Here is a 14,405-nt window from a genome sequence, read left to right as displayed (position 1 = left end):
TGGTAGACAGCACAAGGTCAGGTCATGACTCAGGTAGTAAACAACTGGAGAGTATCCTGTGATGTGGCAACACCACCTATGGACCACTATTAGAGATGACATGACAGTCACCTCTCTGGTTCAGAGACACAGCACACAGACAGAGACACACAGAACCAGCAGACATAAACCATCCCTCATCAATAGTACAGACTTTTGAAGGTCTACGGAGGGTTGCTAGATTGATCCACAGGAGGCCCCTTTCTCTGCAATACTATGGGGAAGGAGGCCTCCCCCTATAACTAGATGAGTAGAGTATTAATTGCTATGAAGGATCTTAATGTAATGCTGAATATAATCTGGTATCTGAATAAAAGTCACATTAATTAGCACAGCTGGTGTCAAACCTTATTGCTTATCTGACTTCATCATAAAAGAACATCTGCCACCACCACCCCACAAACGCAAGGGGATGACAGAACACCATCATGTACAGAGCACCCCTAAGTGTTCTATAATACACTAGTGCTTTTAAACTCTGTTAGTTTCTCAAGGCACCTCAGACTAAATATGACCTTTAGGTTTACTTTATTGGCAAGGCTACTATGATTTCAAAAATTGTATGACAGGCAGAAGTTCAATAGATGAAGCTTTCTGTCACTGCATCTCCATTGCCAGAACTATCTTTTCCAGTTGAATTTCTGCTTTTCATGCAGCTACTAAAGGCAAACTTTCCCTCTGCACAAAGATGGACCGCTAGAGTAAAAATCAGAAAGACTTTCCAATATTGTTCTGCATTCAGGAAAAAAACTCTGCAAAAATGGAAATAATTTTTTTACAGCATCTATCTAGAGATTTTCTCATATGACCCCCATAGGAGATCATACTCCAAGTGTCCTTGTTGGAGGTAGCTGAGAGATAAGGCCTGGTCAAGGGTGATGCTACACTTTGGAAGGCATTTCCCAAACACATCCACTTTGTGCTAAGCACTGTTAACATTTAGGTACCAAGCAAAGACTATTTTATTCTCTTGAGTCTGTGGTTAAACTCTGTTAATTCTGTCACTGTCCTGGCAACCCTAAGAATGCGGCGGCCAGACTGATAACGAGGACCAGGCGGTCTGAAAATATAACACCTGTTCTGGCCCGCTTGCACTGGCTACCAATATGTTTCCGGGCCAGATTTAAAGTGCTGGTTTTAACCTATAAAGCCTTATACGGCGCAGGACCACAATACCTGCTGGAACGCCTCTCTCGATATGAACCTGCCCGTACACTACGTTCTACATCGAAGGCCGTCCTCCAAGTTCCGACTCATAGGGAAGCTCGGAGGATGATAACAAGAACTAGGGCCTTCTCAGTGGTGGCCCCCGAACTGTGGAATAGTCTTCCCGATGAGGTGCGCTTGGCGCCGACATTGCTATCTTTTCGGCGCCAAGTTAAAACCTTTCTCTTTTCTCAGGCATTTTAGTTTACTTTAGTCTTTTAAATATGTTTAACTGATTTTAGATTTGTGGATGCCTATATACATGTTCCTTGCAACGAATTATCGGATTTTATTGTGTATTTTTATATTCCTCTGTTGTACACCGCCCAGAGAGCTATGCTAGTCAGGTGGTATAGAAATGTAACAAATAAATAAAATAAAATAAAATAAATAAATAACTGGTTTTTAGAATGTTTTTAACTGTTTTTAGAATACTTTTTAAAGAGTCATTTTATCATTGAAGTGTTTGTTGTCTTAGGCACCTTTGGGAGGAAGGGTGAGTTATACAATGAAATAATAATGATAATAATAAAGTTATTTTTTATATTTTCTAAATTTGCAAGTGGACTGTTAATTGTAGGGTTTTAAAGTATTGTTAAGTTTTAAAAACTTACTTCAAATACTATTAGTGAACAAAATGCAATAAACATATCGATGCAGACTGGGATAGGACTCAATTTAAAAGGTTGTTGAAAGAGGAAGGTCTTCAATAGGTGCTGAAAAGATAACAGAGGCACCGAAAAGATAACAGAGAGGGCACCTGTCTACTATTTAAGGGGAGGGAATTCCACAGGGTAAGTGCCGCCACACTAAAGGTCCATTTCCTATGTTGTGCAGGACAGACCTTCTGATAAGATGATATCTGCAGGCGGCCCTCACCTGCAGAGCGCAGTGATCGACAGGGTATATAAGGGATGAGATGGTCTATCACTTCCTATTATACTTCATCATTAGTTATGCTGGTTAGTGCTGATGGGAGTTGGAGTCTAACAACATCTGTAGGACCACAGGTTCCCTATCCCTGTGCTAGCAGGAGCATTGTTCTTAGCATAGTGCAACAGCTGAACCTAATGGGTGTCTTGAGCTTGTGAAATGTATTGTGCAACCCCTAGTGCAACTGCTAGTATCATTCTGTTCAGTGATAGTTAAACTTTGTATAGCCACTTATGCAAGTTCAACTGTCAAACTAATATTTGGGCTAATGTTACAATGAATCTCATCAATTATATATATATATATATATATATATATATATATAAATGCATACACATATAGAATGAGTTTTTTTATGAAAGCTGCCATCTTAACAAAGCTTACTTGGATGTACATCTTACTGAAATCAATGTAACTTACTTCTGACTAAATATTATAGATTGGAGCACTCACATGGCATATAAGGATGTTGTTCAGGAAGTTTCTAATATGAGACAAAATCTGCAGTCTCAGGAATGCACTCTCCGATCCTCAACAGCTTTGTGCATGCCACCTATAGATCAAACGTAATGATTTTGTAACCCCTCTGATACACTTACGTTTCCAAGGACATTTTTAAATACAAAATGTCATGGGAACAGAGTAAGCATTGTACAATTGTAATTGGAAGTTATCAAATTTGGGAAGAGGTGATGTACTAAAGTGTCAAAAAGTTTAGTGTTAGCACCAGCTTTATTTATCATCATTAATGATCTGGAGAAGAAACTTAACAGCATATTAACAAACTTCACAGATGGAACTAAATTGGAAAATTCTGCAAACATCTAATGAAGGCTTAATAGCAATAAGTGATAATATTTCAATTGGGAGAAAATATCCAAAATACTGACTCAAAGCAATGGAAAACCTGGAAAGCATTAATACAATAATACATCTAAGCATGGTTCTAAATTAGATTAGATTAGAAAATTAGATGTTGTTTTGCAATTTGATATTAGACTATAAAAAGGCCAGTGCAGCTTTCAGCTAATATCACAGGCAAATTATCACCAACCAAGATGGTGACAAATCCAACTTTTAAAGTAGCTATGGTGAGACCACACTTGAAATGTTTAACTCTGAGCAATTCAGTATTAGAAAGCTGTCAACCAATTAAAAAAAGCATCTTCCTTGATAATGGAATTCAGTATTTCCTAGGTGTGAGTATGTTCATCCTATAGTGGGCAAGGCAAGGAATGTCTACATATAATTCATATCTAAAATATGAAAACCATTGAGTCAAATTCAACCTTAAAAAAAGATAAAATCTGGAATGATTGTTTTTCAGCTGTCTTCTACTTCCCACGTTATGTCCCATTCCTTAGCTCATTGCTGAAGTGCTGGACCTGAAAACATCCCTTACAATTACTAACAATACATAAATAAAATTTAAAAATACTGCTACTAAAATTGCTCCTCTTCTATTTTACAATTAACTGGAAGAATAACACTCTCTAGGCTTTCCAGCAGCCAATTTCAATTTGAGAAAAAGAAAACAGATTTGTTGCAAAGTCAGACCTGCTGATGTAATGAGATGTCAAAAATCTTAGTTGGCAAAGCCAGAAGCCGTCCCTCGCAGCTTGTTTTACCCATGGTTTAGTGTTACATCAACACAAACGTTTGCAAGCTAACCAGGACTGCCTTCATAAACATGATTTGAATTAATGAGTAAGAAGAATTAGTAAGAAGAAAGACCTGTGGCTCAGTAGTAGAACACATGCTTTGTCTAAAACCCTGGATAACTGCCACCAGTCAATATAGAAAACACTGAGCTAGATAGACTAATGCTCTGTCTTCATATAAGCTTCCAATGTCCAAGTCCATGGTTTTTAAAGTAATATTTATACTCCTCCCACAGAATTAGTTTGATAATCACAATGTTTCCAAGATCACTAAGGGTGCAACCCAAACTGCCTTTGTGTCAGGCTTGGGGGGGGGATGGATTGGGCAGAGGTATTCCTCTGCCAGCCCTGCTAGATTCCACCAGTCTGTGCCCACAGAGTGATACCAACATCACTCCCCATTCTGCCCAACAAACATGCAAGCCGGCAGAAGTCGCCCCAGTGGGAAGCCCAACAACAGCCCCCCAAAAGCCCCCAAATGGGCTGTTCTGGAGAGAGGGAAGGGCTGTACCATCCCAAAATCCCCTTGTTCCTGAGCTGACCTACAGCCATCACATGGTAACATTGGGTCCAATTTCTGTACCAGCTTCAGGCAGGTGCAGCAATTTGTTTGCCCCCACCTCTACCTTTCAGATCACAACCATTAACACCATTCCAGATTTCATATGTCTGCACTGTATATAAATACTTTGTTGGAAACATCTTAAGTATCATTAGCTTATTATAACATTGGTTATTAAGATGATTTTCCTGTTATGTTTCATATAAATGATTGCCAAGTTAAAAGTTGGCAAGATATAAATGAGAAGAATCAAAGGCAATCCTTCATTGTGCCATGGCCACGTGGCATTATATTCTGCTGTCAGTGCTGCAAGTTTCAAAGGCTCCAACAACGGAAATACCACAACATTCATAAAACAGAACTGAGCTACTGGGAGAAGAGTAAAAATACCCCCCCCAAAAAAGGTATCAGACCTCAATAGCAGATAGTAAAATTAACATTTCAACAGTTCTTGCCTTTCATCTCAGTCTCCATAGTACATTTTTTCTGGAAAAGCAACGATTTGGGTTTAGAAAGATGCAGAATTACATAAAACATCTGGAAAATGGGAAAAGGAATATTATCCCTAGTGGACCCTCCCTATGAAAAATTTAATAGGTCTGTTTTGGTAGTTTTAATCTCCAGAGCACCCCAAGCTATGTTATGGAAACATCATATTGGTAATTTATATTAGAAAGAACACCTGATGATAAAAGCAAATATATCCATTTCAAAACTGAGGGGTTTTATTTTAATTGTCTTTTTAATTCATCTTTTAAAAATATAATTTGTAGCAGCATGACTAAAAATTAGCTTTATATCTTTGAGAATGATCACACTGTAACCATTGTGAACTTACACTATTTTACTGGGGTGCTACAATTCCTCCTTACTTCACAGAATTCATCATTTGTTGTAACTTTGATATTTAAAACAGCCTGATTATAAAACAGCCTGTACTGAACCTTACAATATCAATATAATATATTCATTTAAAAATAAATATTGACAGTTTATTATACCCAAATTTCAAAAATGAAAAAACCATTGTTAAAACAGATTTTGCCTATGCATTACCTAATTTTACCTGGCCTTCCAGTTTTAAAGCAACTTACTTTACAAATTACTTTACCAAGTTTAAATAATCAATACTCACCCATGCATTCATTGAAGGATTTGCGATCTAATTTTACTGCATTAGGGTTTAGGAATGTGATGTTAGAAATTGTTATTATTATAAACCAGAAAGTTTATAAACCAGAGTGGTAATTTTGGTAATTCAAAATGCTGCAAAAGTACACTGACATTTAATTTTATATTTAACAAAATTATAAAAGCAAATTATATACAGAATTATCAATAAAATAGTCTATATTGTTGTCAATTTTCTGTTTTATTGATGTTATATTGATGCAAGTATAATTAACATACTAGTCAATCCATGAGTTGTCCCACTAAAACTACCTATTACGTCCAGTCTATAATTGTGTTTTCATTTATCAGCTTTCTAAGTAGGAAAACTACTTTTGTAAATTAATCCATTATGAGATCCAATATAATTCACATAGATAAAAAATGTACTATAAAACACCTTTATGTATGCTAATTAAAAAAATACATGCCCTTAAAAATACTATAGCCTTTAGTCTTTAAAGATTTTCAGCAATATTTTTATTAATTTGACACAGATGCGCCTCCATTTCCAATATCCTAACCCTGCAACATTTTAAATGCAATTAAAAGTGGTTATGAAAGACTGTGAACTTGCTTGTGAAGTAGGAATTCACTCTTATGATTAACATGCAAACGAGCTCATGCTGGCAGAATAGATTGGGGTTTTAAAACCCCAATTACTTTTGTATGATTATCTATTTACCAGTACACAGACTATTTTCATCTAATACAAAGTCATCATGCTTACATTTTCAGCACAGCAATTAATATTTACAATAATTATGACATCAAGCACTGCTGAGAGCCCACCAAGCAAATTATTTACTGTGTTTTTCCTTTAGTAAATATATATTGCATTATAATACTGATACAATAAATTTATGTATTGCAGCCCTCATATACTGTGCAGTTTTAATACAGTCTTTCTCTAGATTCAGATTTAGCTATGGGATCAAACTATTTTTAACTACTGAGTAAATTAAGTGCTACTCAGGCTACAGATGCCAAACTTTCAAGCCTGTAACTGCTTTGTATAAAAAGTCTAAGGTTTGTTTAAATTTTCACAGTAAAAATAACAATAAAATTACTTCCTCCCCTCCCCCCTCAACTTTTAGTAATAACAGTCAATTCCAAACTTTTGTGAACATGCTTTTATTCATACTTGCTACAGCCTGCATATACACATTTTTTGCAGACTTCTAAAGAAAATTGTAATGCATTAATGACAGGAACCATGGTAATGGAAAAAGGTCACCCTCTCTTGAACACCTTCTGTTTTAAACCATTATATATAAAGACATTTGAGAAAGCAAAGAATTAAAAGGCAGCCTTTGTGCAACCCATTACTGAAATATTATAGAATAATCTATATCAAATGTAGTGGAATAGCAGATTCTTTTGGATCTAAATTAACTGCAGCTAGAAATGCTTTTATGCTTATTATGTATCTGCATGTTGATTCAATTATTAAAAGAACACCTGACAGCATCAGACATTTAATTGAATTAATTAAACAAGATGAATAATCACTGAATTCCTATTGTATGAAATTTGTCCTGAGAAGTAACATTGGCCCTTGGAAATTGCAAGTAATTTGCATGGTAAAATACAGTAAAGAAAGACGTCTACTGTTTCTATAATCTGAAATTCCTCACCTCATACATGAACAAATGGACACATAAATGAACAGACAGCTGTGAATAATGAATGCTTTTTTTCTTTTAAATTCTAATTTTGTCATCGAAGCCCAGTCGATGCCACTAGGCCTTTAAACAGCCTCTCAATAATCTTCTAAATATTAGTAATCTCATATCTTTTATTATACAAATTATTATACCAACTGTCAAACACATAAATCTGAGAGTCTTTTGTGAAACATATTATCCAGTAGAAAGGATAGAATATGAATTTTATACTCTCTAAACAGTATTTTTAATTATTCAAAACATTGAAAGTTCAGCTGAAATCATAGTTACGAGTGTAAGCCGCATTGAACAGTATAACTTCCTTCTGAGAAAACACACATAGCATTCCAGTGTTATACAAGTCAAACTGTATCCTTTGCTACATATTATAGAGCACAAATGGCTATTATTTGCTGTAGATTGGTGGTGGTGGTAGTGGTAAAACAGGAGATTTCTTTTAGCAAGTAAACAATCACCATACATCAAGTCTTCCTAGAGATGGGCAAAGAGTCTTGCAGTCTCGACATCAATGACGACATCAGATGTACTTAGTAGTCACTGTAATTCCACCTATTCCTGCACTTTCTTAAGCATGAACATACAGCAGAACAGCACACAATTCAGAACAGATTTCTAGGAGAGGATGTTTCTAGAGTACACACACACTTAGTCTGGCATACTTCCAAACCCCAGGTGTTAGCTGCTGCAGCACCACTGAATTTCTCTCTCCTGCTACATCTAGCAGAAAACTATCCCTTAAATGTTTGAGATGTGAAACCTGAATGACTATTTCATTTCTAATCACAACTGAATCTGGTATCTAATTTACCCTTGAAATGTGTGTACTAACTTGGAAAATGGATGAGCAGCCACAGTATTTCCACTTAATAAATATAATTGTTCATACCCCTGAAACCCAAATACTGGGTTCATAGATAAATCACCTACATCACAGATTATTTATACATTACTTTTTTTTGTTCTAAATTTTTAGAATTTTTTGTTTCATATTAATACATACACACTGTTCACAATTAGCCTGACCGCAGTTCATGACAAATTCTTTTCCGCTACAGGAAACAAATTTGTATGTTTTTTTCAAAATGTATCTCAATTAATTATATGAGAATGCATATTCTGTATCATTCTTCTCATATGCAAAAATACATAAGCAAACTATTCAGTGACAATGCATATTTCCATATTAATTCAACTGAAATATTTTTGTAAAACAATTTGACTATGATCAAAATAGGATATTAAAAATATACAATTTTACAAAATACCTCTTGAAAGTCTATAGATGTATTTTAATAACTATAGTAATAACTGTAGCAATAAGATTTTTCTTTTACATAAATTATACAAAGTACATTGGCATTACACACTATTTTTAATACTGGTTTACTATAGCTCTATTTCATAATATAGGAGGTGGAAATGGAAACAGTGCCATCATGTGATACTTTTCAGGGTACTTCACTTTTATTTTCAAGGACTGAGTCTGTGGCTGATGTATAAATAAGATTCCTAGAAAAAGCGCAAAATGGCACTTTAATTTATTATGCAACTAAAACACCATTAGATGATGCACTGCCCTAAGAGGAGAAAACACCTTTTCATATATGCAAACAACTCCACAGCATATACAGATTATTATTTTATATATTTAAATTATCAGAAATATTTATAAGATGTCTTAAATTCATGCTTTAGAGCCCAGACAAGCATTTTTTTTACCCCAAAAGGGGGTCAAGAAATTAAATTTATACTTTGCTATTATCACTCAACAGGGTGTTTGGAACAAAACAAAATTCTTAACTACATGAACCCAGAGAGGCTTGGAATATTGAAGCCAACTATGTCACATACTAGATTTATTATACATATTTTTTGTCCATTGCAATCACCCGTCTATGAACAAACCTTTTTTCTTCAGGTCAGAGTGAAAGGGTTTGTCCAAAAACCACATTTTCAAGTCATCATACCCTTTTTTTTAGTGGTCAAGAAAGCCCTCTGACATCTCCTGGGATTTTAAAAAGCAATGTATTCTAATAAACCTGAAATTTCACCCTGCTACAAAGCTCAGATCTGGCACAAATGTACAATACATTTGAAAGGATGTTTCTTTAGAGGAAGTGAAATCACTCCTTACAGAATAATTTTATTCACATAAAGATAGCTATTCAGGAAGAAGTAGAAATTATTCTTATTCTCAACATAACAACTAAATAAATAGTAAGCACTGAACTGAAGCTTGACAATTCCATAACCTTCCAATAATAAATTTTATTTGTTGCAATGTTATGGTTAAACACTTTTCACTATTATGCACTAAGATTGTAAGACAGATAGATAGAGCTTTTTTATCTGTAGAATTGAATAATATAATATCTATTTCTTAAGCACCTTAAAAATAATGTGCTGCATACTATCAAACATATAATACAAAAACAGAGTAGTGCCTACAAGCTTACAATATAAATAAATGTCACAATAGACTTAAAAAGTAAGCTATTACTGTTTTCCTGAAATGCGGCATTTGGGGGAGAAGCGATTTGACAAAGGTAAGCATTACTTCACAAATAAGTGTGCTGCTTATGAAAGCTTTTGCTAATGGGTTTGCATTTAAAATAGAAGCTAAAAGGGAAAACTTGCTAGGAAGTTTGTTCTTGCTGAAGGGTAAATGAACTCTATATGCTGGATAGACTCCAGAGTGCTGAATTCAAGATGCTGTAAACATTAAATAACAGGAAATGTTACCGAGACAAGTAGGAAGAAAAACCAGTTAGTGTGTGTGTGTCTGAACATCTTGCTACAGCCATCAACAAACCTCCTATTGTGGTATTTCACCAATCTCCTAATTTATACAGAGTATTAGTGAGAGCTATGCTTAAGCCACCTAGGTAATCCTGGATCTCATCCTTGTCATTCCAAATGCTGTATCACCTGTGTGGAGACAGCTAATTTCAAAACCACTAGGCCAGCCAGATTACATCAAACAGAACATCACCTGCAGGTCCTGTAATATAATTTACGTCATCAAATGCAAAAAAAGAGGATGTCATGTCCAATACATAGGAAAAAACTACAACTGACCGACACACATGCTTCAGAAATCACAAATTGGCAATCCTGACAAAAAAAGTGGAGCAACCAGTTGCAAAACATTTTAACACTGAGGCCACAGCCTGTTGGACTTTTCTATAACAGATATAGAGATGCCAACAGATCCAGCAGCATTGACTAAGAGGAAGAACTTTTGGATATACTCACTGGACACACTGGCACCACATTGGCACCACATGGCCTTAACCTGGAGGACATTACAAACATTACTTAGCTTCTGCAAATGAAGCCTGTCTGAGCATTCCATCCTCAAAGCTCTGTAACTGCCACCTTGGTAACAGCATTTGTATGTTAGCAGCTGATGAAGGCAGAAGCTGGAACGTTTTGCTAGTAAAACAAAAACACACAGGATGCACAGGTGTATAAAATGTGTAGTGCTCATTAGTTCTGATTTGCTCACCTTAGCAGGTTTAATTTTAAATTTCTGATTCCACATTAAATAGAATAGCGGAGGGAAAGGAGGCTGGGATGGGGGAAGAGGATTAAGGAACTAAGTCTACCAAGGCCTGCATGTTTAGTGCTTCATGCTAATATGGCATGGAGGGATACAAGATTGGAAGAGGTATGGCCATCATTTCACTCCTCCATAATGTCTCTACACAAGAGAAGAAAAGGCTTCTGAGTTATAGAGAGTGGCTACAATTTTTTCTGAAAATATGTGAACATACAAGAAAAACCCAAAGAAACATTTTCCTCTGTTTTCTGGTAACAGGCAGAAATGATGGGGCAGAGAAGTTGTAGCTCTTCCCTGCTCTCCTCCTACTGGAGTCTCCCCTCTCCACTCCATTATCCCACATATACTAAGAGTGTATGTTAGACAGAGTGTGCCATTCTAACAAAAAAAAAAACATTTTACTTGACATTATTAGAAAAAACACATGTCCAGGCAACACTGTTAAAATGTAGTCTAATAAGGGTACCAGAGGGTTCTGCTGTCAACATTAAATGCCAACCATAAGGGCATTCCTAAACATGTACCACTTTCTAAGAGATCAAGCAGTTGAGTGTTTTATGAGTGTGTTTGACATGACCCCCAAGTGCAGAATCTATCTGGATGAAAAACAGAGAGGTGCCAGTAGTGTTGACTGAGGAGGCACTATGCCTGAGCCCCACCTCTGAACCCAAGCCCAAGATTGCTGAGTCTGAACTCCAAGACTCCACCTTCTGTTCCAGTGAGGGGCCACCATACTTACCTCCCAAGGGCCTCACACTCCAGTGAGCTGGTGCACCAATGCAGGCACTGAGGCAAGCAAGACAAGTAGTGTTTCAACAAGGCTTGTAATTTGGTTTTTCAGAAGCACTATTTTTCTAACATACTTGTTTACTTTAAACATTTCTACATCACCTGTTTTACAAGAGGCAGGTAACAAAAGTAAAAACCAAATAGATGACATCCAGACAACTAAAAGATCTCAAAACCACAGCCATGTAAATCTGCCTGTAGATAGATATCTAACCAGTTAGCAAGTAGCACTTTCCAATTGAACAATATTTAGTACTTGATATTAAGATGGCTCTTTTGCCTAGGAAAATAATGCATGGCTGGAAAGAAAGTTTTTGAATATTTTTTAAGACTGTATTAGAGGCTTCATTCCAAAGATGTGTGTACGTAAACACACATTTACATGCACCTTTGCCTTATCATCTCTACAAGGCCCAGTTTCAAAGTATTCCTGTGCAGAAAATTTGAGGAAGACTATAAGAAACAGAAAATTCTCAGAAATTAACCTAAGATCTAACTGGGAGAAAAATCACATCCTCCACCTTCTAATTCTAGCTTTTAAGGTAATTCTTGAAACATTTATAGCACATCTATATACTCTTAAACTTTTGAGTTTTATACCATTTCAAACATTACTGTAGACTTTCACAGACAGAGGTTGTACTTCTGGGCTTACAATGAATTATTTCACTTGCCAGAATGCTTGAATGTAATTTTAATGCACATCAAAAATTGCTACTCTTCTCTTCATAACTCTTCTGACACAAACTGTGGGACAAGTATGGATGACTAAGCAAGTTTGTTTTAAAAAAAAGTTTACTGCCACTGTGACCTCTAGGCTAAGGCAGGCTACTATGCAAACTTCTTTATCATGAAGCAAAGCAGGGTGATTCATATGCAGCTATGGGCAGGAATGTTATCTAGTTAAGGCTTTACAAGATGGAAAGAGACAGCATTTTAAAACAAAGACTCTGTACTGTGTATTCTTCTCTTTCAGAGCAAAACCTCATATTATATCTGTTTGAATTTATTAAATTTATTAAATATTTGTTTGGATTCATAGTTCACCTTGCCTCATGGGTGTTATGAAGTTGCTATGTGGTTTCTGTTTCATCTTCTGTGTTTTCATCATCTCCTTCTGTTTCTTCAGCTGCTGATGTGTTTGAAACAACAAAATAAATCAGTTTGTTCAGTATTTGGTCTCTGTGCTAGTCCTATCTACCTAAGGCTGGTATCATTCTTAGAGTGGTGCTATATTGGGTCCAAATAATCAGGAACAGGGGAAAAAATGGGCACGATTATCTTTTACTGGAAAAAAAAAAGCTTCTGTTAGTGAAAAGAGTGCCCAAGTTTTCAAATTCTACAAATACTTCGCTCAGGGAACTCCATACAGTTGAAAAGGCTTCATTCCTATTCATCATCATAAGCCTCATCCCTGATTCCCAGATAGTGAAAGGTATAGGTGCTGGCAAGAACAGCTGTAAGGGCTATCTTGCTTGGTGATCTTTTTCTTCCCTTCCATTGATAGGAAGAAATTAAAGTATAGCCTTTGGGAGAAGCAGCTTCTATTTGTTCTTTGATTTTTTCTGTGGAGCTAAAATGAATTCTATGTCAAATTTTAAGTGCAGAATCTGTACTGGCGAATTCTAGAAGTGAATACTTGAAAAAAATATTTTATTGGGTATTGGTTTCATGCCTGGATACGTGAATCACTATTTGAATTCTGGAGTGTACTATTTAAACACACAGAGATACTTTAAAAGGCATTCAAAACTATGTTCAGCGTGCAGTTTATATTGATTTTCAGGTCAGGCTGTAATTCTGTGCACACTTATTTGGGAGTAAGTATGCATCACTTAATATATCTTGCATTTTTATTTATTTATTTTAAAATATATGTCAACCACCCTTCATCAAAACATTATGGAGCTGTGTACAAAAGCGTGAATAAAATTAATTCACATAACACATAAAAAATTTAAAACCAACAAATAAACATAACAACACACAAGACAAAAATAAAAACTAAAACTACTAAAACCCAGAATGGAGCACAATACAAAAAATCATCTAAAATCTAAAATGCCTACTCAAATAAGAAGGTCTTCACCTGGTCCCAAAATGCTTGTACCAGACATGCCTCCTCAGAGAAGGTATTTCAAAGTCAAGGTGCCATTGTAGAAAATGCCCTCTCCTTTGTGGAAACTTAACGTACCTGTATAAAAGAGGGTACTTGGGAGAAGGACCTCTACAGATTTTATGACATGGCCAGGTCGTAATGGGTAGAGGTGCTCCTTCATGCGTTTGGGTCCCATGTCCATGAGGATGTTATAGGTAAGCACCAGCACCTTAAACTGGGAGGAAGGGTGGGATATTAAATAAATAAATAAATAAAAATACAATAAACTGGGTCTGGAAGCAAATAGATAGCCAATGTAAAGTTTCAAAAATAGGTGTAATATTAACAACCTGAACTTGTCAAGGATTATCAATACCTTGGCACAGTCATTAACCAAAATGGAGACAATAGTCAAGAAATCAGAAGAAGACTAGGACTGGGGAGGGCAGCTATGAGAGAACTAGAAAAGGTCCTCAAATGCAAAGATGTATCACTGGACACTAAAGTCAGGATCATTCAGACCATGGTATTTACGATCTCTATGTATGGATGTGAAAGTTGGACAGTGAAAAAAGCGGATAAGAGAAAAATAAACTCATTTGAAATGTGGTGTTGGAGGAGAGCTTTGTGCATACCATGGAATGTGAAAAAGACAAATAATTGAGGGTTAGAACAAATTAAACCAGAACTGTCACTA

At 35.8% G+C, this 14,405-nt stretch overlaps 1 protein-coding gene across 9 annotated transcripts in view; it reads right to left on the bottom strand.

Annotated features, from left to right (window-relative positions):
* The window catches only part of FOXP2 (forkhead box P2), a 655,565-nt gene that overhangs the window by 409,859 nt on the left and 231,301 nt on the right, over window positions 1–14,405 (bottom strand). The window contains exons 5-6 of one of the 9 annotated variants that reach the window (XM_061640027.1): window positions 13,805–13,943; window positions 12,658–12,742 (exon numbers count right to left, since the gene is read on the bottom strand). The exons of the other annotated variants lie outside the window; for them this stretch is intronic. The gene's annotated coding sequence lies outside the window, so the exon portion shown is untranslated. The remainder of the gene's footprint in view (window positions 1–12,657; window positions 12,743–13,804; window positions 13,944–14,405) is intronic. 9 annotated transcript variants of the gene reach the window in all.

Source organism: Rhineura floridana, chromosome 8 (genome assembly GCF_030035675.1).
Source record: "Rhineura floridana isolate rRhiFlo1 chromosome 8, rRhiFlo1.hap2, whole genome shotgun sequence".
NCBI lineage: Eukaryota > Metazoa > Chordata > Lepidosauria > Squamata > Rhineuridae > Rhineura > Rhineura floridana.
This window is presented reverse-complemented; position numbering and strand designations above follow the sequence as displayed.